A 23,835-nucleotide genomic window follows, 5' to 3' on the forward strand; every position below is an offset into this window, starting at 1 on the left:
GCAAATCCCAACCTTACAGATATCTAACGTTCGTGAGCATAGCAGGGAATATAATGAAATAGCGAAAAAAGGACAATTTCATTTCTGAAGCAATATTGGTGTTCGCGGAAACAGAGGCATCCCAGCATTGCAGTAATAACGAAAATAACCACTAATAAGAGGTGTACACTTTTCTAGGACACATGCGCACTTTTTCAACGATAAAATTTACCTTCAGACGCAGCACACAAGCAGCAAAAGAACTTCGAAGGGCAGTGACTGATAAGCAGCACATATTTTTGAGGTTAGTAGTGACTTTTTCAGTGACATAGCTTCTAGCGCGAAAGAAACTGTTAACAGAAAAAAGAGACTGAGTAAGACAGAGGGCTATGGGCGTCTTGCGCTGGAGTTTGGTAGTGTTATTAGTGTTCCTGTATATGCTCCCGCTCCCTGCGGGAGCATATACAGGAACACTAGTGATAGCCATCGGTTGCGGCAGTGACGGGCGACGTGGTCGATGCGACAGCACTGGAAGCAGATCGGCCTGTCATGAGGGGTACGCCATTCGGACGGGTCGCGGCGAGATGTGGCAGAAAAGGACTGCCGGGGACGAGGAGGGCCGCTAGATAACTGGGGAACGTTGGGTCGAGACGTGCAACACACGGTGTTCAGACCCATGTTTTCAAATTCCTGTCTGACGACGGCCTGAATCATCGCAATGGTGGTTGCGGGCGAATCGGGAGGCGTCGTGGAGAAGGCTGGCGAACAGGCGGCCTCAAGTTCGCGGCGAACAATACGGGTGACATCGTCACAGGTAGTGGTCTGACGCGGTCGACCCTCACATGTTGACGTAGCAGCAGTGTTGGGTAGCCGCGCAATGTGGTGTGAGATACGGCGGCTCTTAGCCTGCTCAAGTGGGAGATACGGCGGCTCTTGGCCTGCTCAAGGCGACGGCATTCATTTATAATGGGGTCGATAGTCGAGACGTTACCGAAAACAAGCAAACTGAAAGGGTCGTCGGCGATGCCTTTTAGCACATGTGCCACTTTATCTACTTCGGACATATTATCGTCAGCCTTACGGCATAGAGCCAAGACGTAGTAATAGTAGTAGTAGTAGTGATTTTGAAGATGAAAGGAAGAGAAAAGTGCAATGCCCTAACTGTCTCTTAAGGGAGGGCACCTCAACAGCATTGCACAGCGTAAGGGGAGTGGGGAGAAAAAGATTAGAGAGAGAATGAAAGAGAGCGGTAAAAAAAAAGACAAGAAGGTTAAAGAAGCAATGCGGGCCTTACAGCCGCGCTCTCAGCTGAGTCTCGACAAAAAAGTCAAGGAGGGCAGCAAACGCCCTCTTGGCGATGGAGGCGTGGGCTGCGGGAAATAGGAGATGACCCTCCGAGCTGCAAGGAAGTCCCACTCGGCGATATGAAGCACAGAGCGTGGTGCGCTCAACGTCGAAGGATGGGCAACGCAGCAGAAGGTGTTCCAGTGTCTCATCTTCGCCGCATTCCGCACACGCGGGGCTGCCTGTTCCGTGCAGTCTGTGCAATCGGGCGGCCGTGCTGTAGCAGCCGACGCGCAGCCGCAGGAGAAAGGGGCGGTCCCAGCGAGAGAGGCCGGCGCGGGGGAGGAGGCGAGGGGGCGTCCCCGCAGCAACACGTGAGTCAGAATGATGCGCGCGGAGGGTGCGCAGTATGGCCGTCTTGGCCACGTCGAAGAGAGTGACAGAGGTGGCGAGGGGGAGGCGAGCCGCGAGAGCTTGCTTCGCAAGGGCGTCGGCTGCTTCGTTTCCGGGCAGGCCAATGTGCGCGGGGACCCACTGCAAAACCAAGTCGCAGCCCTGATTTACGACGTGGCGTAGTTTCGATCCCACGCGCTGCACAAGTGGGACACCGGCATATCCTTTCCGCAGCATACACAGAGCCGCGCGCGAGTCACTCAGGATCGCAGCAGACGAAACACCGTACTGGTGAAGGTCAGCCGCAAGGTCGATGGCCGCGAGTTCGGCGACTGTGGATGAGGCCGGGAAACGGAGACGGCACTGCCGGGACGCAGAAATGTCCGGTGCCGTGCACGCGGCAGCAGCGGAACCATCACTGAAGACAGAGCCGTCAGTGTAGACAAGGAGGCGGTCGCGTAGGTGTTCGTGAAGCAGTGCAGCCGTCTCCTGCTGCATGGCACACAGTGCTGTTCGGCGCTTGCTCGTGACGACGCTGATGTTAACGTCAAGCAGCGGGGAAGCGTGCGGCGATGGCGGCAAGGGAAGGAGTTGCGGCAGAGACGCAATGCGGGTGCTGAAGTCGGTGGCATGCTGACCCATGCCCGAGCCCTCGAGGGTGTGGAGGCGACACACGAGAGACTGGCCCTGTGGCGACCGTTGCAGGCGCTCGATGTGGTGAAGCGCCTGTTTCCTCGCACGAAGTGAGGGCGGCCAGTTTCCCGATTCGGCGAGAGTTGCCCCCACTTGCGAGAAGCGGGGAAGCGCGTACATCTGGCGAACTGCAGTGCGGTGTTCGACGTCAACGGCCCTCCAGTTGGCTGCACTGGCGTTGGTGAGCGGGAGCGCGTAGAGCGCTCGCGAAGTTGCGATCGAGTTATAAACTCGGAGCGCAAGGTGCGGTGTGCAGCCACGGCCACGGGCGAGCAGGGAGCGTGCGGCGCCTGCAACTTTCCTTGAGTCCCTGCAGAGCTGGGTGGTGGCCGCATTAAAGTTCAGTCGGCAGTCTATGTGGAGGCCCAAGTAGCGTACTTTTCTCTGCCACGGGAGGGGGCTTCCGCGCAGCGAGAGAGTGGGCACTTCGAAGCGTGCACGGCTAACACGGGGGTGAATCATTAGCGCCTCGGTTTTTGACGCCGAGAGCTGAAGCCCCACGCTAGTGAGGCATTCGTCCACGGCGTTGATCGCCGACTGAAGAGATTGGCGCACTTGGTAGCCGTACTCCGTGGGTCCGCTAGCGAAGAGAGCGATGTCGTCGGCGTAAATCGCCACACGGACTTCGAAGGCTGTCAGCTTCGGGATGAAATCGGGGAGCCTTGCAAGCGCCAGGTTGAATAGGAAGGGGCTAAGAACACTGCCCTGAGGAACACCAGCGGTCACGCTACGGGGGGTGCTGAGCGCGTCGCCAACAGTGTTCGGTCGCTAAGGAAGGCCGACACATAGTCCAGTAGGCGGCCGGTGATGCGCAGCTTGGATGATGGTGTCGCGCGGAAGGCCGTCAAACGCGCGTTCGACATCGAGCTGCACCAGGCTTCGTGGCGGCTTGCAGCGTGCTCGAGAGTGGCGACAACGTCCGCGATGGAATCAGCTGTCGAGCGGAGTCGGCGGAAGCCACTTTGTTCCGGGGCAAGAGCGTCAAGGGCGATCCATTCGAGGCGGTTCAAAGCCATCGACTCCATCGTTTTGCCGGGTACCGAGGTCAGCGATACTGGGCGATAGGAGCTGATGTTCGAGGCTGGTTTGCCGCGCTTCAAAATGGGAACGACGATCGCCTCTTTCCAGTTGGCGGGGATGATGCCGCTGCGCCAGACGGAGTTTAAAACCTCGACAAGTGAGGGAAGTTGAGCTGCGTCGGTGTTCCTGAGCACTTGATGAGTAACGCCGTCAGCCAAGACGTCGAGGATGTAGGAAACGTATGGCTCTGTAGCTGACCGAACACGAGACGCAAGAGCCTTTCTCGCGGCAGCCTTACACCCAATGGGGTCGCCGAACAGTTCCCGTAGCTTTTCTTTGAAGCCGTCCCAACTGGTTATTTCGTCATCATGCGTTTGGTGCCACACGCGTGAGGTGCCGCTGAGATAAAAGATGACATTGGCGAGCATAATCGTTGGGTCCCACCTGTTATTAGCACTGGCGTGTTCATAGAACCTGATCCAGTCGTCGACATCCTGTCCCTCCAGGCCAGAGAACACACCTGGGTCACGATGTGGGGCAACCGTGACGATTGGAGCAGTCGGACAGGCGGTCTCGTCACCGGGCGGCATGGCTCGGTGTGCCGACCACTTTGGAGTTCCGTGGTGAGCGCGGGGATCGCTGACCTCCACCAGAATGTTACGTGTGGAAAAACACAGGCGAAATTACACGCTATTTACACAGGAGCCAGGCTGACACTCGCTCGTGCCAAGGGCACCGACCAACTTCGTCGTTCTCGCGGCGGCTCGTCTCTTGAACATCGCTCGATGATATCGTAATAGTATGTCAATTTTGGTACCTACCAAGCTAATGATACGACGGTGAGATCATCAAGACGTAGGTGGCTGTTTAATGGCCTACATGATACACACGTCTGATATTCATGTCAAGACCAATCATTTCTGTTCGTCATGAACTACTGTCTTAGTATGACAATTTTGGTACATACCAATTTAACGAAATGACCCTGGGGGCACCTAGACGCAGGTGGCTAGATAGATAGATACTGTTAAATTGGCAAATGTTAGTCAAGAAATTTAAAACACGTCAGAAATGCTCGGATTGACGTCAGATTTCTCAGAGAGGTTCCTGTAAACATAGTAAATTTGTTGGCTTGAAAATAAAGTTTTGTACATTTCGGTCTGGGTGGGAATCGAATTTGGGCTTTCAGGTTGTCATATGAGCCCGCTTCCCCACCGCCACGGCGACTCCACAGTTTTGGCTGACTGACGCCTAATGCGTGCACTTATGAGTACGTTCATGTGTTCAATGCGAGCGTTTATGACGTTATGAGGTCTACAAACAGCAAATATTTTCTCATTCCTACACTTGAGAAGTCTTAACCGCCGTATTCAGAAATGCATCTTAACTTAAAGCCCACGCTTGACTTGATTTAAATCACGCCTGTCGTGAACGCACCAAAGGAAACGCAATGAGCGTCTTGAGCGCATTCACACCATGCGTCATTTATATGAAGTCAAGCATATCTTCAAATTAAGTATCTACCGAATATTTTTTCTAATATGTGACGCAACATTTGTAAAAGTGTAGAACGAACCTGAATTCGTACTGTTTACGAAAAATTTGGTAAAGTTAGCAGATGTCCTGGTAAAATTTGGTAGGGTTAGCAGAAGCTTCTGAGAACAACAAAAGTGTATTTGTATCAACAGAATGCATTCACTTACGCCGTGGGTGGAAACGGCCGTGTGCAGGTTCCCCGCTCTGTCGGCGTCCATGCGGTAATGCCAGCCTCCAACTTGAGTGGTAAAGTGGAAGCCCGCCTGAACTGTAGCCATTATCACCATCCTTCCGGTAGGTTTTAGGGTGAGGTGAAAGCATAGAGTTTCATATTAGTATACCTAGAGGGAAATCTGGCGCTGCGATCGTTCAACCATCATGGGAATGATGGGAAGTACAGGCTTTGGATTGGCATTCTATTGCTACGGCATAGTATTACCGATGACGAAGAGGCGAGCAGTAAGAAGACGACGACAACGATTGGAGGCTAGCGCGGGCTGTTGCCTCTTGGCCAAGTGCGGCATATTACGTTGTAAATATACTTGTATATAGCTTTTCATTTGCGTCTTCTTACGTAACACTATTGACTGGCGAACTAGTCTACAAGTATTTTTTGGTAGTTTTGGTTTCGGTCCAAGCGCCATTGCTATAGCCTGCAGTGGGACAGTGCAACGCAAAGCTCTCTGGCTTTGTTATGTTGCTCGAAGTGGCGACAGCGCGCTGGCTAAGCGATTGGGACGATGTTTCTGTCGCGGTGTGGTGTCGAAGCCCTGACAAGAAAGCGACAGCATCGTAAACATTGAAAGAACATGTTTTGAGCGTCTGGACCTTGGTTTGTGAAGTGTGTTAGGTTGGCGCTGTAGCGTTACGTGCTTTATGAAACTTCAGAATAGGAAAAAGAAGGCACTACTGATACCGGCAGAGCACGCTCATTCACATGGGCTACGCCGACTATCGACGTTTTAGCCGAAAAGTCGTCAACTACACCAGACTCGACTATCCCATCGGGTTCCACTCGACAAACGCTCCGTTTCAAGACCAAGTTCAAGTCCGTGAGTGAAGTTTTCGTCATTCCACGCGACTTTGAAAATTCGAAGCGGCGGAAGCCCCGTTAGGCCTCGATAGGCTTAGCGCGTGAGCGACCGCCTCACCACCTAATAACCAGATCGCTTCTGCCGAGCGTACGAGATGGCTACATCAGAGGACATGGACCTCCAAATAACACCCCCGCATCCGGTTAACAACGCGGACGAAAACGGGGACACAAGAGTAATTTCCGAAGCGAGGACTAGCAAAAGCCAAGAGATCGCCGCCCACAACCAGGCGATGGACGGCTGGCAGTTAGTTCTATCGCGGCGACAGCGAGAGGCTGTCAAGCGCAACGACAGGGAAACGGCTCCCAACAAGAACAACATAAACGGACAGCCATCAGCAGGCGGCGCGAAAGGAGACGGGCAAATCGGTCGTCGCAACATGCGCCCGAGGAAGGGGAAGCCTCTGCCACCATTACCGAAGAATGACATCAAGATAATACTGAAGCCACACAAAGGACTAATGCTCAAGGAATATCTGAGAACAGAAATACCGCAAGCGATTATTCGGGCTACCGGGACGATAATCACAGGAAACGGACCGAACCAGCAAAAAATCACTGGAGAGGACTTCATACTGCGAATCCGAGAGGGAACAAATATCATCATCGTCTCCACGCCTTCACTGGAAGTGGCGGACGTCATTCGTCGAGTCACGTGCATGGAGCTGCGAGGCAAGCAACACCCCTTCAACGTGTACGTAGCGGATCCAGATGATAGCTACAAAGGGGTGGTGCACGGATTCCCAGCACACACCGAATCAGCAGATCTCCAGCAACACCTGCGCGTCAGGACCCAAGGAGTCACCATCGAAAGGGCCCGAATGCTTGGAAGCTCTAATACCGCTCTCCTCACCTTCTCGGGAGGCACGCGCCCCAAATGCGTGTACTACATGGGAGTAGAGATGCGGTGCACGGAGTACAGGCCAACAATCCAAATGTGCCTGGAGTGCATGCAAGAGGGACACCGCTCGGACGTTTGTCCAAACCCCAAGAACATATGCCGTGGCTGCGGACTCGAAAATCCACCCCCGCAAGGACACGAATGTGAAGTGAAGTGCGCCATGTGAAGGGCGGCGGGGCACGAGACGCGTCGGTGCCCGAACAAACTGATTGCCGCCAAGCGCGTGAAGACGACTCTCCAGTCTCGATCGCGGGAGCGGTCGGGACAGAACACCAAAAAGGCACCGGGGCGCTGGTTCGAGTCCATGGAAGAGGAGGACTTCTACCGGCACCGATCGCGATCCAGATCTCCACACGGAAGCAGAACGAAGAGCAATACTCCGTCGAGGGACCCCTCCAGCTCCAGGGCTTCACAGCGGTCAAATTCGCCACTGCCTAAAAAACAGCAGGTGAGCTGGGCGAGGGTTGTTTCTCCCACTGCTCCAAAACAGAATACTGGTGAAAATGATAAACGCATTCAAAAATTGGAAAAGGAAAATGCGCGACTAAGAGAACAGCTCTCAGGAGAAGAACGCAAACGACAATCACTTGAGAAACAAGTGTCAGAGTTAGAGGCGCGCTTCAATAGCACAATACCACAGCAGGAAATGCCGCGTCAATTTGAAGAAATAGCCAAAGCGAAAGCGGCGGCAGATATAAACTCCGTCTCCGCGCAGTCTCCGACAACCCAAATCTCAAAAAACGCGCAGATAACGGCAGCGCAGATCCAGACAATGATCGCGGAAAACTTGAAAATATTTATGCATGAAATGATGGCATTAATTACCCAAAGGTTAACGGAATTTCAACAACAGTGCACGAAGGACTTCGAGCGTGTTAGCCGTCGTCTGCTACGGGAGGCCCACCACCGGCGGCGCCACCGTCGAGGCCGCGCCGAGCGGAGGGAAGTGAATGGCGCTACTTTGGGAGATTGAGGGGCTTTCTTGTTAAGCAGCGCCATCTGGCGACCACCTAGGTAAGTTCCATGCGCTGCCGCTGCCTATTTTCCTACCACTGCGGTAGGTACAGTTTCCCTACTCTAACGCTGGTTCTTTATCCCTTGCATACGCGAGATTGAGCCGCGAGCCCCTCACCCTTGCGCACACAAAGCATACGGTGCGCGGCGACGATTTTATTGCCTTAATTATACGGAGTTTCACGGCAATGGCGACGACGACAGCAGATATGTGCCTGGAGTGTCCATATAATTGGTATCAGATTGGTGAAAGAAAATATCTAAGCACTGTAAGGATTGGTGCGATGCATAATAAGCTGACGAAAATTTCTATTTTCGCTCCGATTATCTTAATATTACCCCTTGTATTAAATCGGGTTTGTATGATATTAGGCTTTCTACAGTAACGCTGGTCTTTGCATCTTATTTGCCACAACCCACAAAGGCAACAAGTGCCATATCAGTGACTGCATTTCTAATTTTGTGTATCGCTTATTCTGTTGCACAAGCACATTGTAATACAGCATAATAATTTTGACATAAGGGAAATATCTTACCCACTTGTCCACCAACAGGAACAGCATTAAATTCCTCGGCGTTGGCAAGGAATTCTTGGGCAGCACCGACGTCAGTAACCCTCACTACAATATCGTCGTTTGTGAGGAGCTGGGTGGTCATCTGTAAAAGGAAGATTTGTTCTAGCATTCTGCTGCCGTACCTCACCCCTCCTCCCCCAACAAATTATCACAAGCAAATCCCAACCTTACAGATATCTAACGTTCGTGAGCATAGCAGGGAATATAATGAAATAGCGAAAAAAGGACAATTTCATTTCTGAAGCAATATTGGTGTTCGCGGAAACAGAGGCATCCCAGCATTGCAGTAATAACGAAAATAACCACTAATAAGAGGTGTACACTTTTCTAGGACACATGCGCACTTTTTCAACGATAAAATTTACCTTCAGACGCAGCACACAAGCAGCAAAAGAACTTCGAAGGGCAGTGACTGATAAGCAGCACATATTTTTGAGGTTAGTAGTGACTTTTTCAGTGACATAGCTTCTAGCGCGAAAGAAACTGTTAACAGAAAAAAGAGACTGAGTAAGACAGAGGGCTATGGGCGTCTTGCGCTGGAGTTTGGTAGTGTTATTAGTGTTCCTGTATATGCTCCCGCTCCCTGCGGGAGCATATACAGGAACACTAGTGATAGCCATCGGTTGCGGCAGTGACGGGCGACGTGGTCGATGCGACAGCACTGGAAGCAGATCGGCCTGTCATGAGGGGTACGCCATTCGGACGGGTCGCGGCGAGATGTGGCAGAAAAGGACTGCCGGGGACGAGGAGGGCCGCTAGATAACTGGGGAACGTTGGGTCGAGACGTGCAACACACGGTGTTCAGACCCATGTTTTCAAATTCCTGTCTGACGACGGCCTGAATCATCGCAATGGTGGTTGCGGGCGAATCGGGAGGCGTCGTGGAGAAGGCTGGCGAACAGGCGGCCTCAAGTTCGCGGCGAACAATACGGGTGACATCGTCACAGGTAGTGGTCTGACGCGGTCGACCCTCACATGTTGACGTAGCAGCAGTGTTGGGTAGCCGCGCAATGTGGTGTGAGATACGGCGGCTCTTAGCCTGCTCAAGTGGGAGATACGGCGGCTCTTGGCCTGCTCAAGGCGACGGCATTCATTTATAATGGGGTCGATAGTCGAGACGTTACCGAAAACAAGCAAACTGAAAGGGTCGTCGGCGATGCCTTTTAGCACATGTGCCACTTTATCTACTTCGGACATATTATCGTCAGCTTTACGGCATAGAGCCAAGACGTAGTAATAGTAGTAGTAGTAGTGATTTTGAAGATGAAAGGAAGAGAAAAGTGCAATGCCCTAACTGTCTCTTAAGGGAGGGCACCTCAACAGCATTGCACAGCGTAAGGGGAGTGGGGAGAAAAAGATTAGAGAGAGAATGAAAGAGAGCGGTAAAAAAAAAAGACAAGAAGGTTAAAGAAGCAATGCGGGCCTTACAGCCGCGCTCTCAGCTGAGTCTCGACACAAAAGTCAAGGAGGGCAGCAAACGCCCTCTTGGCGATGGAGGCGTGGGCTGCGGGAAATAGGAGATGACCCTCCGAGCTGCAAGGAAGTCCCACTCGGCGATACGAAGCACAGAGCGTGGTGCGCTCAACGTCGAAGGATGGGCAACGCAGCAGAAGGTGTTCCAGTGTCTCATCTTCGCCGCATTCCGCACACGCGGGGCTGCCTGTTCCGTGCAGTCTGTGCAATCGGGCGGCCGTGCTGTAGCAGCCGACGCGCAGCCGCAGGAGAAAGGGGCGGTCCCAGCGAGAGAGGCCGGCGCGGGGGAGGAGGCGAGGGGGCGTCCCCGCAGCAACACGTGAGTCAGAATGATGCGCGCGGAGGGTGCGCAGTATGGCCGTCTTGGCCACGTCGAAGAGAGTGACAGAGGTGGCGAGGGGGAGGCGAGCCGCGAGAGCTTGCTTCGCAAGGGCGTCGGCTGCTTCGTTTCCGGGCAGGCCAATGTGCGCGGGGACCCACTGCAAAACCAAGTCGCAGCCCTGATTTACGACGTGGCGTAGTTTCGATCCCACGCGCTGCACAAGTGGGACACCGGCATATCCTTTCCGCAGCATACACAGAGCCGCGCGCGAGTCACTCAGGATCGCAGCAGACGAAACACCGTACTGGTGAAGGTCAGCCGCAAGGTCGATGGCCGCGAGTTCGGCGACTGTGGATGAGGCCGGGAAACGGAGACGGCACTGCCGGGACGCAGAAATGTCCGGTGCCGTGCACGCGGCAGCAGCGGAACCATCACTGAAGACAGAGCCGTCAGTGTAGACAAGGAGGCGGTCGCGTAGGTGTTCGTGAAGCAGTGCAGCCGTCTCCTGCTGCATGGCACACAGTGCTGTTCGGCGCTTGCTCGTGACGCCCGGGACGCTGATGTTAACGTCAAGCAGCGGGGAAGCGTGCGGCGATGGCGGCAAGGGAAGGAGTTGCGGCAGAGACGCAATGCGGGTGCTGAAGTCGGTGGCATGCTGACCCATGCCCGAGCCCTCGAGGGTGTGGAGGCGACACACGAGAGACTGGCCCTGTGGCGACCGTTGCAGGCGCTCGATGTGGTGAAGCGCCTGTTTCCTCGCACGAAGTGAGGGCGGCCAGTTTCCCGATTCGGCGAGAGTTGCCCCCACTTGCGAGAAGCGGGGAAGCGCGTACATCTGGCGAACTGCAGTGCGGTGTTCGACGTCAACGGCCCTCCAGTTGGCTGCACTGGCGTTGGTGAGCGGGAGCGCGTAGAACGCTCGCGAAGTTGCGATCGAGTTATAAACTCGGAGCGCAAGGTGCGGTGTGCAGCCACGGCCACGGGCGAGCAGGGAGCGTGCGGCGCCTGCAACTTTCCTTGAGTCCCTGCAGAGCTGGGTGGTGGCCGCATTAAAGTTCAGTCGGCAGTCTATGTGGAGGCCCAAGTAGCGTACTTTTCTCTGCCACGGGAGGGGGCTTCCGCGTAGCGAGAGAGTGGGCACTTCGAAGCGTGCACGGCTAACACGGGGGTGAATCATTAGCGCCTCGGTTTTTGACGCCGAGAGCTGAAGCCCCACGCTAGTGAGGCATTCGTCCACGGCGTTGATCGCCGACTGAAGAGATTGGCGCACTTGGTAGCCGTACTCCGTGGGTCCGCTAGCGAAGAGAGCGATGTCGTCGGCGTAAATCGCCACACGGACTTCGAAGGCTGTCAGCTTCGGGATGAAATCGGGGAGCCTTGCAAGCGCCAGGTTGAATAGGAAGGGGCTAAGAACACTGCCCTGAGGAACACCAGCGGTCACGCTACGGGGGGTGCTGAGCGCGTCGCCAACAGTGTTCGGTCGCTAAGGATTGCCGACACATAGTCCAGTAGGCGGCCGGTGATGCGCAGCTTGGATGATGGTGTCGTGCGGAAGGCCGTCAAACGCGCGTTCGACATCGAGCTGCACCAGGTATGCGGCTTCGTGGCGGCTTGCAGCGTGCTCGAGAGTGGCGACAATGTCCGCGATGGAATCAGCTGTCGAGCGGAGTCGGCGGAAGCCACTCTGTTCCGGGGCAAGAGCGTCAAGGGCGGAGGCGATCCATTCGAGGCGGTTCAAAGCCATCGACTCCATCGTTTTGCCGGGTACCGAGGTCAGCGATACTGGGCGATAGGAGCTGATGTTCGAGGCTGGTTTGCCGCGCTTCAAAATGGGAACGACGATCGCCTCTTTCCAGTTGGCGGGGATGATGCCGCTGCGCCAGACGGAGTTTAAAACCTCGAGAAGTGAGGGAAGTTGAGCTGCGTCGGTGTTCCTGAGCACTTGATGAGTAACGCCGTCAGCCAAGACGTCGAGGACGTAGGAAACGTATGGCTCTGTAGCTGACCGAACACGAGACGCAAGAGCCTTTCTCGCAGCAGCCTTACACCCAATGGGGTCGCCGAACAGTTCCCGTAGCTTTTCTTTGAAGCCGTCCCAACTGGTTATTTCGTCATCATGCGTTTGGTGCCACACGCGTGAGGTGCCGCTGAGATAAAAGATGACATTGGCGAGCATAATCGTTGGGTCCCACCTGTTATTAGCACTGGCGTGTTCATAGAACCTGATCCAGTCGTCGACATCCTGTCCCTCCAGGCCAGAGAACACACCTGGGTCACGATGTGGGGCAACCGTGACGATTGGAGCAGTCGGACAGGCGGTCTCGTCACCGGGCGGCATGGCTCGGTGTGCCGACCACTTTGGAGTTCCGTGGTGAGCGCGGGGATCGCTGACCTCCACCAGAATGTTACGTGTGGAAAAACACAGGCGAAATTACACGCTATTTACACAGGAGCCAGGCTGACACTCGCTCGTGCCAAGGGCACCGACCAACTTCGTCGTTCTCGCGGCGGCTCGTCTCTTGAACATCGCTCGATGATATCGTAATAGTATGTCAATTTTGGTACCTACCAAGCTAATGATACGACGGTGAGATCATCAAGACGTAGGTGGCTGTTTAATGGCCTACATGATACACACGTCTGATATTCATGTCAAGACCAATCATTTCTGTTCGTCATGAACTACTGTCTTAGTATGACAATTTTGGTACATACCAATTTAACGAAATGACCCTGGGGTCACCTAGACGCAGGTGGCTAGATAGATAGATACTGTTAAATTGGCAAATGTTAGTCAAGAAATTTAAAACACGTCAGAAATGCTCGGATTGACGTCAGATTTCTCAGAGAGGTTCCTGTAAACATAGTAAATTTGTTGGCTTGAAAATAAAGTTTTGTACATTTCGGTCTGGGTGGGAATCGAATTTGGGCTTTCAGGTTGTCATATGAGCCCGCTTCCCCACCGCCACGGCGACTCCACAGTTTTGGCTGACTGACGCCTAATGCGTGCACTTATGAGTACGTTCATGTGTTCAATGCGAGCGTTTATGACGTTATGAGGTCTACAAACAGCAAATATTTTCTCATTCCTACACTTGAGAAGTCTTAACCGCCGTATTCAGAAATGCATCTTAACTTAAAGCCCACGCTTGACTTGATTTAAATCACGCCTGTCGTGAACGCACCAAAGGAAACGCAATGAGCGTCTTGAACGCATTCACACCATGCGTCATTTATATGAAGTCAAGCATATCTTCAAATTAAGTATCTACCGAATATTTTTTCTAATATGTGACGCAACATTTGTAAAAGTGTAGAACGAACCTGAATTCGTACTGTTTACGAAAAATTTGGTAAAGTTAGCAGATGTCCTGGTAAAATTTGGTAGGGTTAGCAGAAGCTTCTGAGAACAACAAAAGTGTATTTGTATCAACAGAATGCATTCACTTACGCCGTGGGTGGAAACGGCCGTGTGCAGGTTCCCCGCTCTGTCGGCGTCCATGCGGTAATGCCAGCCTCCAACTTGAGTGGTAAAGTGGAAGCCCGCCTGAACTGTAGCCATTATCACCATCCTTCCGGTAGGTTTTAGGGTGAGGTGAAAGCATAGAGTTTCATATTAGTATACCTAGAGGGAAATCTGGCGCTGCGATCGTTCAACCATCATGGGAATGATGGGAAGTACAGGCTTTGGATTGGCATTCTATTGCTACGGCATAGTATTACCGATGACGAAGAGGCGAGCAGTAAGAAGACGACGACAACGATTGGAGGCTAGCGCGGGCTGTTGCCTCTTGGCCAAGTGCGGCATATTACGTTGTAAATATACTTGTATATAGCTTTTCATTTGCGTCTTCTTACGTAACACTATTGACTGGCGAACTAGTCTACAAGTATTTTTTGGTAGTTTTGGTTTCGGTCCAAGCGCCATTGCTATAGCCTGCAGTGGGACAGTGCAACGCAAAGCTCTCTGGCTTTGTTATGTTGCTCGAAGTGGCGACAGCGCGCTGGCTAAGCGATTGGGACGATGTTTCTGTCGCGGTGTGGTGTCGAAGCCCTGACAAGAAAGCGACAGCATCGTAAACATTGAAAGAACATGTTTTGAGCGTCTGGACCTTGGTTTGTGAAGTGTGTTAGGTTGGCGCTGTAGCGTTACGTGCTTTATGAAACTTCAGAATAGGAAAAAGAAGGCACTACTGATACCGGCAGAGCACGCTCATTCACATGGGCTACGCCGACTATCGACGTTTTAGCCGAAAAGTCGTCAACTACACCAGACTCGACTATCCCATCGGGTTCCACTCGACAAACGCTCCGTTTCAAGACCAAGTTCAAGTCCGTGAGTGAAGTTTTCGTCATTCCACGCGACTTTGAAAATTCGAAGCGGCGGAAGCCCCGTTAGGCCTCGATAGGCTTAGCGCGTGAGCGACCGCCTCACCACCTAATAACCAGATCGCTTCTGCCGAGCGTACGAGATGGCTACATCAGAGGACATGGACCTCCAAATAACACCCCCGCATCCGGTTAACAACGCGGACGAAAACGGGGACACAAGAGTAATTTCCGAAGCGAGGACTAGCAAAAGCCAAGAGATCGCCGCCCACAACCAGGCGATGGACGGCTGGCAGTTAGTTCTATCGCGGCGACAGCGAGAGGCTGTCAAGCGCAACGACAGGGAAACGGCTCCCAACAAGAACAACATAAACGGACAGCCATCAGCAGGCGGCGCGAAAGGAGACGGGCAAATCGGTCGTCGCAACATGCGCCCGAGGAAGGGGAAGCCTCTGCCACCATTACCGAAGAATGACATCAAGATAATACTGAAGCCACACAAAGGACTAATGCTCAAGGAATATCTGAGAACAGAAATACCGCAAGCGATTATTCGGGCTACCGGGACGATAATCACAGGAAACGGACCGAACCAGCAAAAAATCACTGGAGAGGACTTCATACTGCGAATCCGAGAGGGAACAAATATCATCATCGTCTCCACGCCTTCACTGGAAGTGGCGGACGTCATTCGTCGAGTCACGTGCATGGAGCTGCGAGGCAAGCAACACCCCTTCAACGTGTACGTAGCGGATCCAGATGATAGCTACAAAGGGGTGGTGCACGGATTCCCAGCACACACCGAATCAGCAGATCTCCAGCAACACCTGCGCGTCAGGACCCAAGGAGTCACCATCGAAAGGGCCCGAATGCTTGGAAGCTCTAATACCGCTCTCCTCACCTTCTCGGGAGGCACGCGCCCCAAATGCGTGTACTACATGGGAGTAGAGATGCGGTGCACGGAGTACAGGCCAACAATCCAAATGTGCCTGGAGTGCATGCAAGAGGGACACCGCTCGGACGTTTGTCCAAACCCCAAGAACATATGCCGTGGCTGCGGACTCGAAAATCCACCCCCGCAAGGACACGAATGTGAAGTGAAGTGCGCCATGTGAAGGGCGGCGGGGCACGAGACGCGTCGGTGCCCGAACAAACTGATTGCCGCCAAGCGCGTGAAGACGACTCTCCAGTCTCGATCGCGGGAGCGGTCGGGACAGAACACCAAAAAGGCACCGGGGCGCTGGTTCGAGTCCATGGAAGAGGAGGACTTCTACCGGCACCGATCGCGATCCAGATCTCCACACGGAAGCAGAACGAAGAGCAATACTCCGTCGAGGGACCCCTCCAGCTCCAGGGCTTCACAGCGGTCAAATTCGCCACTGCCTAAAAAACAGCAGGTGAGCTGGGCGAGGGTTGTTTCTCCCACTGCTCCAAAACAGAATACTGGTGAAAATGATAAACGCATTCAAAAATTGGAAAAGGAAAATGCGCGACTAAGAGAACAGCTCTCAGGAGAAGAACGCAAACGACAATCACTTGAGAAACAAGTGTCAGAGTTAGAGGCGCGCTTCAATAGCACAATACCACAGCAGGAAATGCCGCGTCAATTTGAAGAAATAGCCAAAGCGAAAGCGGCGGCAGATATAAACTCCGTCTCCGCGCAGTCTCCGACAACCCAAATCTCAAAAAACGCGCAGATAACGGCAGCGCAGATCCAGACAATGATCGCGGAAAACTTGAAAATATTTATGCATGAAATGATGGCATTAATTACCCAAAGGTTAACGGAATTTCAACAACAGTGCACGAAGGACTTCGAGCGTGTTAGCCGTCGTCTGCTACGGGAGGCCCACCACCGGCGGCGCCACCGTCGAGGCCGCGCCGAGCGGAGGGAAGTGAATGGCGCTACTTTGGGAGATTGAGGGGCTTTCTTGTTAAGCAGCGCCATCTGGCGACCACCTAGGTAAGTTCCATGCGCTGCCGCTGCCTATTTTCCTACCACTGCGGTAGGTACAGTTTCCCTACTCTAACGCTGGTTCTTTATCCCTTGCATACGCGAGATTGAGCCGCGAGCCCCTCACCCTTGCGCACACAAAGCATACGGTGCGCGGCGACGATTTTATTGCCTTAATTATACGGAGTTTCACGGCAATGGCGACGACGACAGCAGATATGTGCCTGGAGTGTCCATATAATTGGTATCAGATTGGTGAAAGAAAATATCTAAGCACTGTAAGGATTGGTGCGATGCATAATAAGCTGACGAAAATTTCTATTTTCGCTCCGATTATCTTAATATTACCCCTTGTATTAAATCGGGTTTGTATGATATTAGGCTTTCTACAGTAACGCTGGTCTTTGCATCTTATTTGCCACAACCCACAAAGGCAACAAGTGCCATATCAGTGACTGCATTTCTAATTTTGTGTATCGCTTATTCTGTTGCACAAGCACATTGTAATACAGCATAATAATTTTGACATAAGGGAAATATCTTACCCACTTGTCCACCAACAGGAACAGCATTAAATTCCTCGGCGTTGGCAAGGAATTCTTGGGCAGCACCGACGTCAGTAACCCTCACTACAATATCGTCGTTTGTGAGGAGCTGGGTGGTCATCTGTAAAAGGAAGATTTGTTCTAGCATTCTGCTGCCGTACCTCACCCCTCCTCCCCCAACAAATTATCACAAGCAAATCCCAACCTTACAGATATCTAACGTTCGTGAGCATAGCAGGGAATATAATGAAATAGCGAAAAAAGGACAATTTCATTTCTGAAGCAATATTGGTGTTCGCGGAAACAGAGGCATCCCAGCATTGCAGTAATAACGAAAATAACCACTAATAAGAGGTGTACACTTTTCTAGGACACATGCGCACTTTTTCAACGATAAAATTTACCTTCAGACGCAGCACACAAGCAGCAAAAGAACTTCGAAGGGCAGTGACTGATAAGCAGCACATATTTTTGAGGTTAGTAGTGACTTTTTCAGTGACATAGCTTCTAGCGCGAAAGAAACTGTTAACAGAAAAAAGAGACTGAGTAAGACAGAGGGCTATGGGCGTCTTGCGCTGGAGTTTGGTAGTGTTATTAGTGTTCCTGTATATGCTCCCGCTCCCTGCGGGAGCATATACAGGAACACTAGTGATAGCCATCGGTTGCGGCAGTGACGGGCGACGTGGTCGATGCGACAGCACTGGAAGCAGATCGGCCTGTCATGAGGGGTACGCCATTCGGACGGGTCGCGGCGAGATGTGGCAGAAAAGGACTGCCGGGGACGAGGAGGGCCGCTAGATAACTGGGGAACGTTGGGTCGAGACGTGCAACACACGGTGTTCAGACCCATGTTTTCAAATTCCTGTCTGACGACGGCCTGAATCATCGCAATGGTGGTTGCGGGCGAATCGGGAGGCGTCGTGGAGAAGGCTGGCGAACAGGCGGCCTCAAGTTCGCGGCGAACAATACGGGTGACATCGTCACAGGTAGTGGTCTGACGCGGTCGACCCTCACATGTTGACGTAGCAGCAGTGTTGGGTAGCCGCGCAATGTGGTGTGAGATACGGCGGCTCTTAGCCTGCTCAAGTGGGAGATACGGCGGCTCTTGGCCTGCTCAAGGCGACGGCATTCATTTATAATGGGGTCGATAGTCGAGACGTTACCGAAAACAAGCAAACTGAAAGGGTCGTCGGCGATGCCTTTTAGCACATGTGCCACTTTATCTACTTCGGACATATTATCGTCAGCTTTACGGCATAGAGCCAAGACGTAGTAATAGTAGTAGTAGTAGTGATTTTGAAGATGAAAGGAAGAGAAAAGTGCAATGCCCTAACTGTCTCTTAAGGGAGGGCACCTCAACAGCATTGCACAGCGTAAGGGGAGTGGGGAGAAAAAGATTAGAGAGAGAATGAAAGAGAGCGGTAAAAAAAAAAGACAAGAAGGTTAAAGAAGCAATGCGGGCCTTACAGCCGCGCTCTCAGCTGAGTCTCGACACAAAAGTCAAGGAGGGCAGCAAACGCCCTCTTGGCGATGGAGGCGTGGGCTGCGGGAAATAGGAGATGACCCTCCGAGCTGCAAGGAAGTCCCACTCGGCGATACGAAGCACAGAGCGTGGTGCGCTCAACGTCGAAGGATGGGCAACGCAGCAGAAGGTGTTCCAGTGTCTCATCTTCGCCGCATTCCGCACACGCGGGGCTGCCTGTTCCGTGCAGTCTGTGCAATCGGGCGGCCGTGCTGTAGCAGCCGACGCGCAGCCGCAGGAGAAAGGGGCGGTCCCAGCGAGAGAGGCCGGCGCGGGGGAGGAGGCGAGGGGGCGTCCCCGCAGCAACACGTGAGTCAGAATGATGCGCGCGGAGGGTGCGCAGTATGGCCGTCTTGGCCACGTCGAAGAGAGTGACAGAGGTGGCGAGGGGGAGGCGAGCCGCGAGAGCTTGCTTCGCAAGGGCGTCGGCTGCTTCGTTTCCGGGCAGGCCAATGTGCGCGGGGACCCACTGCAAAACCAAGTCGCAGCCCTGATTTACGACGTGGCGTAGTTTCGATCCCACGCGCTGCACAAGTGGGACACCGGCATATCCTTTCCGCAGCATACACAGAGCCGCGCGCGAGTCACTCAGGATCGCAGCAGACGAAACACCGTACTGGTGAAGGTCAGCCGCAAGGTCGATGGCCGCGAGTTCGGCGACTGTGGATGAGGCCGGGAAACGGAGACGGCACTGCCGGGACGCAGAAATGTCCGGTGCCGTGCACGCGGCAGCAGCGGAACCATCACTGAAGACAGAGCCGTCAGTGTAGACAAGGAGGCGGTCGCGTAGGTGTTCGTGAAGCAGTGCAGCCGTCTCCTGCTGCATGGCACACAGTGCTGTTCGGCGCTTGCTCGTGACGCCCGGGACGCTGATGTTAACGTCAAGCAGCGGGGAAGCGTGCGGCGATGGCGGCAAGGGAAGGAGTTGCGGCAGAGACGCAATGCGGGTGCTGAAGTCGGTGGCATGCTGACCCATGCCCGAGCCCTCGAGGGTGTGGAGGCGACACACGAGAGACTGGCCCTGTGGCGACCGTTGCAGGCGCTCGATGTGGTGAAGCGCCTGTTTCCTCGCACGAAGTGAGGGCGGCCAGTTTCCCGATTCGGCGAGAGTTGCCCCCACTTGCGAGAAGCGGGGAAGCGCGTACATCTGGCGAACTGCAGTGCGGTGTTCAACGTCAACGGCCCTCCAGTTGGCTGCACTGGCGTTGGTGAGCGGGAGCGCGTAGAGCGCTCGCGAAGTTGCGATCGAGTTATAAACTCGGAGCGCAAGGTGCGGTGTGCAGCCACGGCCACGGGCGAGCAGGGAGCGTGCGGCGCCTGCAACTTTCCTTGAGTCCCTGCAGAGCTGGGTGGTGGCCGCATTAAAGTTCAGTCGGCAGTCTATGTGGAGGCCCAAGTAGCGTACTTTTCTCTGCCACGGGAGGGGGCTTCCGCGCAGCGAGAGAGTGGGCACTTCGAAGCGTGCACGGCTAACACGGGGGTGAATCATTAGCGCCTCGGTTTTTGACGCCGAGAGCTGAAGCCCCACGCTAGTGAGGCATTCGTCCACGGCGTTGATCGCCGACTGAAGAGATTGGCGCACTTGGTAGCCGTACTCCGTGCGTCCGCTAGCGAAGAGAGCGATGTCGTCGGCGTAAATCGCCACACGGACTTCGAAGGCTGTCAGCTTCGGGATGAAATCGGGGAGCCTTGCAAGCGCCAGGTTGAATAGGAAGGGGCTAAGAACACTGCCCTGAGGAACACCAGCGGTCACGCTACGGGGGGTGCTGAGCGCGTCGCCAACAGTGTTCGGTCGCTAAGGATTGCCGACACATAGTCCAGTAGGCGGCCGGTGATGCGCAGCTTGGATGATGGTGTCGTGCGGAAGGCCGTCAAACGCGCGTTCGACATCGAGCTGCACCAGGTATGCGGCTTCGTGGCGGCTTGCAGCGTGCTCGAGAGTGGCGACAATGTCCGCGATGGAATCAGCTGTCGAGCGCAGTCGGCGGAAGCCACTCTGTTCCGGGGCAAGAGCGTCAAGGGCGGAGGCGATCCATTCGAGGCGGTTCAAAGCCATCGACTCCATCGTTTTGCCGGGTACCGAGGTCAGCGATACTGGGCGATAGGAGCTGATGTTCGAGGCTGGTTTGCCGCGCTTCAAAATGGGAACGACGATCGCCTCTTTCCAGTTGGCGGGGATGATGCCGCTGCGCCAGACGGAGTTTAAAACCTCGAGAAGTGAGGGAAGTTGAGCTGCGTCGGTGTTCCTGAGCACTTGATGAGTAACGCCGTCAGCCAAGACGTCGAGGATGTAGGAAACGTATGGCTCTGTAGCTGACCGAACACGAGACGCAAGAGCCTTTCTCGCGGCAGCCTTACACCCAATGGGGTCGCCGAACAGTTCCCGTAGCTTTTCTTTGAAGCCGTCCCAACTGGTTATTTCGTCATCATGCGTTTGGTGCCACACGCGTGAGGTGCCGCTGAGATAAAAGATGACATTGGCGAGCATAATCGTTGGGTCCCACCTGTTATTAGCACTGGCGTGTTCATAGAACCTGATCCAGTCGTCGACATCCTGTCCCTCCAGGCCAGAGAACACACCTGGGTCACGATGTGGGGCAACCGTGACGATTGGAGCAGTCGGACAGGCGGTCTCGTCACCGGGCGGCATGGCTCGGTGTGCCGACCACTTTGGAGTTCCGTGGTGAGCGCGGGGATCGCTGACCTCCACCAGAATGTTACGTGTGGAAAAACACAGGCGAAATTACACGCTATTTACACAGGAGCCAGGCTGACACTCGCTCGTGCCAAGGGCACCGACCAACTTCGTCGTTCTCGCGGCGGCTCGTCTCTTGAACATCGCTCGATGATATCGTAATAGTATGTCAATTTTGGTACCTACCAAGCTAATGATACGACGGTGAGATCATCAAGACGTAGGTGGCTGTTTAATGGCCTACATGATACACACGTCTGATATTCATGTCAAGACCAATCATTTCTGTTCGTCATGAACTACTGTCTTAGTATGACAATTTTGGTACATACCAATTTAACGAAATGACCCTGGGGTCACCTAGACGCAGGTGGCTAGATAGATAGATACTGTTAAATTGGCAAATGTTAGTCAAGAAATTTAAAACACGTCAGAAATGCTCGGATTGACGTCAGATTTCTCAGAGAGGTTCCTGTAAACATAGTAAATTTGTTGGCTTGAAAATAAAGTTTTGTACATTTCGGTCTGGGTGGGAATCGAATTTGGGCTTTCAGGTTGTCATATGAGCCCGCTTCCCCACCGCCACGGCGACTCCACAGTTTTGGCTGACTGACGCCTAATGCGTGCACTTATGAGTACGTTCATGTGTTCAATGCGAGCGTTTATGACGTTATGAGGTCTACAAACAGCAAATATTTTCTCATTCCTACACTTGAGAAGTCTTAACCGCCGTATTCAGAAATGCATCTTAACTTAAAGCCCACGCTTGACTTGATTTAAATCACGCCTGTCGTGAACGCACCAAAGGAAACGCAATGAGCGTCTTGAACGCATTCACACCATGCGTCATTTATATGAAGTCAAGCATATCTTCAAATTAAGTATCTACCGAATATTTTTTCTAATATGTGACGCAACATTTGTAAAAGTGTAGAACGAACCTGAATTCGTACTGTTTACGAAAAATTTGGTAAAGTTAGCAGATGTCCTGGTAAAATTTGGTAGGGTTAGCAGAAGCTTCTGAGAACAACAAAAGTGTATTTGTATCAACAGAATGCATTCACTTACGCCGTGGGTGGAAACGGCCGTGTGCAGGTTCCCCGCTCTGTCGGCGTCCATGCGGTAATGCCAGCCTCCAACTTGAGTGGTAAAGTGGAAGCCCGCCTGAACTGTAGCCATTATCACCATCCTTCCGGTAGGTTTTAGGGTGAGGTGAAAGCATAGAGTTTCATATTAGTATACCTAGAGGGAAATCTGGCGCTGCGATCGTTCAACCATCATGGGAATGATGGGAAGTACAGGCTTTGGATTGGCATTCTATTGCTACGGCATAGTATTACCGATGACGAAGAGGCGAGCAGTAAGAAGACGACGACAACGATTGGAGGCTAGCGCGGGCTGTTGCCTCTTGGCCAAGTGCGGCATATTACGTTGTAAATATACTTGTATATAGCTTTTCATTTGCGTCTTCTTACGTAACACTATTGACTGGCGAACTAGTCTACAAGTATTTTTTGGTAGTTTTGGTTTCGGTCCAAGCGCCATTGCTATAGCCTGCAGTGGGACAGTGCAACGCAAAGCTCTCTGGCTTTGTTATGTTGCTCGAAGTGGCGACAGCGCGCTGGCTAAGCGATTGGGACGATGTTTCTGTCGCGGTGTGGTGTCGAAGCCCTGACAAGAAAGCGACAGCATCGTAAACATTGAAAGAACATGTTTTGAGCGTCTGGACCTTGGTTTGTGAAGTGTGTTAGGTTGGCGCTGTAGCGTTACGTGCTTTATGAAACTTCAGAATAGGAAAAAGAAGGCACTACTGATACCGGCAGAGCACGCTCATTCACATGGGCTACGCCGACTATCGACGTTTTAGCCGAAAAGTCGTCAACTACACCAGACTCGACTATCCCATCGGGTTCCACTCGACAAACGCTCCGTTTCAAGACCAAGTTCAAGTCCGTGAGTGAAGTTTTCGTCATTCCACGCGACTTTGAAAATTCGAAGCGGCGGAAGCCCCGTTAGGCCTCGATAGGCTTAGCGCGTGAGCGACCGCCTCACCACCTAATAACCAGATCGCTTCTGCCGAGCGTACGAGATGGCTACATCAGAGGACATGGACCTCCAAATAACACCCCCGCATCCGGTTAACAACGCGGACGAAAACGGGGACACAAGAGTAATTTCCGAAGCGAGGACTAGCAAAAGCCAAGAGATCGCCGCCCACAACCAGGCGATGGACGGCTGGCAGTTAGTTCTATCGCGGCGACAGCGAGAGGCTGTCAAGCGCAACGACAGGGAAACGGCTCCCAACAAGAACAACATAAACGGACAGCCATCAGCAGGCGGCGCGAAAGGAGACGGGCAAATCGGTCGTCGCAACATGCGCCCGAGGAAGGGGAAGCCTCTGCCACCATTACCGAAGAATGACATCAAGATAATACTGAAGCCACACAAAGGACTAATGCTCAAGGAATATCTGAGAACAGAAATACCGCAAGCGATTATTCGGGCTA

The 23,835-nt window shown here is 53.2% G+C and overlaps 1 long non-coding RNA gene across 4 annotated transcripts in view; it reads right to left on the reverse strand.

The window, feature by feature from the left end:
• LOC139056244 (uncharacterized) overlaps positions 1 to 23,835 on the reverse strand; it is a 118,739-nt gene that overhangs the window by 92,812 nt on the left and 2,092 nt on the right. For 2 of the 4 annotated variants that reach the window (XR_011512232.1, XR_011512233.1), the window contains exons 2-6: positions 22,397 to 22,517; positions 17,112 to 17,232; positions 13,735 to 13,855; positions 8,450 to 8,570; positions 5,073 to 5,193 (exon numbers count right to left, since the gene is read on the reverse strand). This is a non-coding gene — a long non-coding RNA (uncharacterized lncRNA). Of the gene's footprint in view, positions 1 to 5,072; positions 5,194 to 8,449; positions 8,571 to 12,475; positions 13,488 to 13,734; positions 13,856 to 17,111; positions 17,233 to 21,137; positions 22,159 to 22,396; positions 22,518 to 23,835 lie in introns of those variants that run through there. The other 2 variants (XR_011512234.1, XR_011512235.1) reach the window with 2 other exon arrangements.

Source organism: Dermacentor albipictus, chromosome 2, assembly GCF_038994185.2.
Source record: "Dermacentor albipictus isolate Rhodes 1998 colony chromosome 2, USDA_Dalb.pri_finalv2, whole genome shotgun sequence".
NCBI classification, from domain to species: Eukaryota; Metazoa; Arthropoda; class Arachnida; order Ixodida; family Ixodidae; genus Dermacentor; species Dermacentor albipictus.